A 5,810-nucleotide genomic window follows, 5' to 3' on the forward strand; every position below is an offset into this window, starting at 1 on the left:
TTCATACTTTTGAACATATTTAGCTTTATTTTGAAAGTTTTGCCCCATTCAAATGAATGGGAAAACTCTACTTCAGCATACCTTCAGCTATTTCAGCAATCAACATGTTCAGCTTTTCAAGGACATTCATGCTTCTCTTCAGAATGTTCTAAACTTCATACTTTTGAACATATTTAGCTTTATTTTGAAAGTTTTGCCCCATTCAAATGAATGGGAAAACTCTACTTCAGCATACCTTCAGCTATTTCAGCAATCAACATGTTCAGCTTTTCAAGGACATTCATGCTTCTCTTCAGAATGTTCTAAACTTCATACTTTTGAACATATTTAGCTTTATTTTGAAAGTTTTGCCCCATTCAAATGAATGGGAAAAATGTTCACATGTTAATCATTTTAACTGTTATCCATTCAGCAACTCTTCAGCTATTCATAATGTACACAGCTTTTTGATATCTCTTATTACAGTTTTTGCATAATTGCTGTTTACATTTTATGCCTCATTTTAACATCCACACCCTAGTAGTCCTCAGGGTGTAGGACCACTCACTCTCTCTCTCTCTCTCACACACACACACACACACACACACACACATACACCTACTTGTTTTACCTACTTTGTGGGCCATTGGGAAAATATTCACAGCTTAATAAGTTCAGCATACTTTCAGCTACAAAAGCCATCCAGCTATCAAAATGTTCAGCTCTTCAGGGGCATTCCTACAATATTCATATTTTTTCAGGGGCATTCCTACAATATTCATCTTTTTTCAGCTAGTTCAGCATACCATCAGCTAATAATTGTTAACTATTCAGCAACTCTTTAGCTATTCATACTGTAAACTGCTTTTTCATATATTTCATGTTTTTTGCATAATTGCTGTTTACATTTTCTATGGTGTCCAGTTTTCATGTCTGCATAGGAAACCTGAGACATCACTTGGATTTGTGTGGTTTACCTGGTAGCCACAAGAAGGGCCTGCTTGATCATTGTGACATACTCTTACCATGTCAGCATACCATACCTTTGGTATAGGTAAAACTTTATGTTGACAACCCTGTTGTACACATTCAGCTGGCACATTTACCTCTGTGCAGCTCTGAGGACTTTCTACTGCTTCTGTCAGGTTTGCCCGGCTGCACCTACTTTCTCACTCCCCTCTCTCTGTTTTCACTCCCTTACCCTGCTCACGTTTTCCTTCACACCTGTTTCTTACCCCCAGATTACCACCAGCTGCACCTGATTAGTTTCTCCCTATTTAGTCCCTGCTCTTTGTTCACTCCCCTGCCAGTTCTTTTCAGCATTTATCAGGCCCATTTGTTACCCGTCATTCTTTTGATTCTGTTCTAGCCACCATAACAGTGTGGCAGATATCAACATTCAGGTTGCCAAGGGTTCTTGACATTACATTGGATTTCAGCACAATTAGAGCTACAGTATGTAACTTTTTAAAACAAACATTGTTATTGTAGAAATATCTTTCAAAAACTGTCTTGAGGTGCTGTCGAAGCCTCCTGTGACCTACAGTAGGTTCATTGAACAGCACTGGCAGCAGTGCAGAGATTTTAACCTCTGTAACCAACCAGAGATTTTAAATTATTGTGCTTGATCAGTAGTTTCTGTTGCATTCTCATCTCCTAACTTCATAATGAGAAATATCTGAAGAGCTGGGCAGAGCGTGGTGGGAGTGGTAGATTGTAGTATGGACAGGGAGCACAGTGGACTGATTTGGAGTTTCATGTTAATGCTACCTTAAGTTACCCACTGTAGCTTTCTGGGTGAATTTCTCAGCAGTGGCATGTTTTTGGAGGAATGTTTTCTTCCAGTTTAATCTGCCAAGATTATTACCTTGACATCTGATTTGTTGACTACAAGTGCTTTCACCATTACCTGCAATTATAGAATTATTTATTATCAAACAGGTTTACATTGCACAGTACACCACAGTATGACATAAAAGGCAGACATTAAGTGATAAAATAGTGACGCGGATCCTAGAAGTGACTGTTGAGGCTTAAATCCTTATAAAATGGCAGGTGTTCATAACACAACTGAGAAAAGGTTGATGATTGATTAGACACTAAGCTGAAAACCCTAAACAGGGACCTCATTATGAATGTTTTCTGGGAAAGCAACACGTGTCCATGTGCAGCAAAGTGGTTTGTAGTGTTTCAGCCTCAATGCTACATTTACTTTCTGTTCACCCAATTAAATATAAAGTGGACAAAAGTACCATAAGTGAATAACACAATCACAAACTATTGTGACTTCTGCAACGTAAATGCATAAAAATTGTTATATATTCAGGAAGTTTGACTGAATTTAAAATGATTCACTTCTAGCACTATCTTAAAGCAGAAGCTCTCATTCATTGCATAAATTAGTTTCAGTTTTGCCTTTAGTGTATTTTTTGAAGCAATCAAACTGCTGGGAATCTCTCAATCTTTAAACATGACCAGATCAAAATGGAATATCTGTGTGTGTGACACTGGTTGAAATTAACTGTTGCAGAGTAAAGAGTCACCTTCAGTCAGTTTCTCGATGAGCACAGTGATGACGTGAGCAAAATCTGTCTGTATGTATGTAAAGTTTAATTTATGAGTCAGTACAAGTCCCAGTTGTTAACAGAGTGAAAATGATATAGGGGGAAGTTAATTTTCAGCAAATGACCACTCGTCTGTGGGGAGGAGCCTGAAAAGCATCACTGGCTATAGGAAACCACCTGCTTCAAATGCTCCACCATCATCCCAGTCCCCATGAAAACCCCCATGAGTGGACTGAACGACCACAGATCTGTCGCCCTGACATCTGTAGTCCTTTGAAAGACTGGCGTTGAAGGACATCGTAGACCCCCTGCTAGTTAACATGGCACTGCCTTACATCCTGCAACACCATGACTCCCCAGGGACCTATGCACGGTCCCTCTTTGTGGACTTCAGCTTGGCATTCAACACCATCATCCTGGACATCCTCCACTCCAAACCGACCCAGCTCACTGTGCCTGCCCTCACATGTCAGTGGATTACTAGCTTTCTGACAGACAGGAAGCAGCAGGTGAGGCTGGGAAAACCACATCCAGCACCCAGACAATAAGCACAGGCGCCCCCCAGGAATGTGTGCGCTCCTCTCTGCTGGTTTCACTCTACACCAACAATTGCATCTCGAAGGACCCCTCTGTTAAGCTCCTTGAGTTTGCTGATGATACAACGGTCATTGGTCTCATCCGAGAAGATGACGTGTTGGTCTACAGATGGGAGGTTGCGCAGCTGGTCCTGTGGTGTAGTTGCAACACCCTGGAGCTGAACATGCTCAAAACAGTGGAGATGACAGTGGACTTCAGGAAGGAGGGTGGAGAGCATCACTACTGACCCCTCATATCTGGGACACAATCTGTTCAAACTCCCCTCCTCTGGCCGGTGTTACAGGTCACTGTGTGCCAAGATAACCAGGCACAGGGACAGTTTCTTCCCCCAGGCCATCACTCTGATGAACACTTAACCCACAATGGTATGACTGCTCAGTAATCCTCGTACATATAGATTCGTAAAATGCATCTAGACTGTGTGTATATATACAGGTCTCTATTTATAAGTACTCTATTTTTATTCCTATTTATCTCATTGCAGAATGAGCACTCCTTTGTCTCTGCATTGTTTACTGCCTGTTTATACTGCTTATTTTGCATTGTTTGCACTGTTTGTTGCTGCTAATACTGCTTATTTTGTTATATTACACAGCCTTATGTTGGTTTACTGTTTACTTACCCATTGCATGGGGATATTAACATGCACATTGACAGCCGATGTACCAGAGTCAAATTCCTCGTGTGTCTGACACACATGGCCAATAAAGCAGATTCTGATTCAAAGTCTGGACCCAGATGGCAGGTGCGATACTGATCACAAACTTTATTGCACTGAGAAAACAAGTTATGGAGATAACAGTCAATATGCTGGAAATGTCCGCCAGAGGAGGCAGAGCTCGAGGGGTCCACAGATGGGGAGCTGGAGGTGGCTATGCAGGGCACATGGAGGAAACGAAGACAAGCTCAGACAGGTGAGTATAGCTGGTGAACTCAGCTGGGGGAGATGGCTGGGCTCGAGGAAGATGAAAGATGACTGGCAGCAGGTCACTCAGGCAGACGCTGAACGGAGAGAGTCAGGGGTGCAGATTGATGGAGTAATCATGGGAAACCAGTATAGTCAGAAGCCAGGACCTGTAACAGAGAATCAGAAGAGAAGAAAATGAGAGAAGGGAGAGAGGCAGGTGGCATAGAGCAAACCTGACAACCTGTACATCTGTATTCACTTCAATGCCACAATTGTGTTTATGAAACTCAAAATGTTTCAGTTTTTGGTGAGAATCTCATTAAAGTATAAATTCTATTATATGTTCATTATTGAGGTCATAGTTAAAGGTGGTGGTGTAATGGACTACATTGTATTCAGAGTTGTCTGTATATTTTTGTCCTGCCCATTCACATACATGAGAAGGTCAGAATATTACGATCACCTCTGAATATAATTAAGTTCAGTACAACAGCACCTTTAACATTTTGAGCTTCATAAACACAGATGTTAAGGCAGAAGTGTTGCACTGAAGTGCATACAATTGTACAGCTGTACCTAATAAAGTGGCCAGTGAGTGTACATATTCATGTTATGCAATCTTATTTTATATTCAGCATGAGTACTTCTCTACTTACAAAGTAAAGCACAGGGCAGGATCAACATTCTGTGTCTGAGAGGAAACAATATTTTAATATCTGCTGTACATGTGTAAATATGCAATAAGTCACTGCAGTGACCGTAGAGCTAGCCAGTATTCAAAAACAAAGCAGGAAAATAAGCTAAATATATAGTTGGCAAAATTCTGCTCCCTCTTAGTACCAGTTTGGCTGTAAATATTTTTTCCTGTAACTGTCAATTAGCAAGAGCTATCATAAGAACACAAGAGTAGTTATGACACTGTAAGAGTCAGAGTCAGACATTTGCGAGTAGCAGCTGTTAATCATGGCCTGCACGCACATTACCTTATTACCTTATGCAGGAGTGTGGCTTGTGCTGTAGTTAGCAGCAATGACATTGTGGGAAAAAGCAATAAGTGAGCTGTCTCAACTTCCAGTTTCAACTCCCATTTACCACGTATGCTGCCATGTGAATTACTCTGTAAAGTCACATTTAGTGCTACATTATATTTATCCATTAAACCTTCAGTTAACATGCTACCATTAGCTTAGCGGTTCACATTAACAACGTTGCTAATGAGCTAATAGTTAGCTTGTTAATGAGCTTACCACAAATAGTTCCGTCTTTGCCTTCATACTGTTGTGGCATTGAGTTACATATAAGCAAGAAGCCAGTTGTGTCATTTAAACCACCCAAGTTGAATTTTTACCGTAAAAAAATTAAGTGCACATTTATGGCGCCAGATCACTTTCTTTATTATTCGAGCACATACACAAATTATTCGAGCACATACACAATTTAAACAAGCACAGGATCAGGAATTGTGGGTGTAAAAATTTAAAACCGCCCTCTGTTCGAGTTTTCCTCGCACTCGTTTTTTTTCCTCTCTCTTCAAAATTGACCGCTCTCTCTTCTAGTGCTCGTTTTTTTTCCCAAACCGGAAATACGTCATGGGTGTAATGCTCGACAAGATGATTGCTGAATCGAAGTGGTCTGCCTACTTCCTAAGGGGCTAAGGGCTAGGATTACAACACAACGGGAAATCAGAGAATGCTGTGCTCTAGTTCTCACCGACATCTGACCTTCTGACAGAGTTTCAGACTCCACGATTCAGCTACAAACAC

General features: G+C 40.9%; 1 long non-coding RNA gene across 1 annotated transcript; it reads right to left on the reverse strand.

The window, feature by feature from the left end:
* Positions 1–4,186: 4,186 nt before the first annotated feature.
* LOC109951722 (uncharacterized) lies at positions 4,187–5,217 on the reverse strand. Its single transcript, XR_002273652.1, has 3 exons — positions 5,039–5,217; positions 4,704–4,738; positions 4,187–4,214 (listed from the first exon to the last, which is right to left on the reverse strand). It is a non-coding gene; the product is annotated as an uncharacterized LOC109951722 (long non-coding RNA).
* Positions 5,218–5,810: the final 593 nt, after the last annotated feature.

The sequence above is a fragment of the Monopterus albus genome, unplaced genomic scaffold (assembly GCF_001952655.1).
Source record: "Monopterus albus unplaced genomic scaffold, M_albus_1.0 scaffold403.1, whole genome shotgun sequence".
In the NCBI taxonomy this organism is placed as follows: Eukaryota; Metazoa; Chordata; class Actinopteri; order Synbranchiformes; family Synbranchidae; genus Monopterus; species Monopterus albus.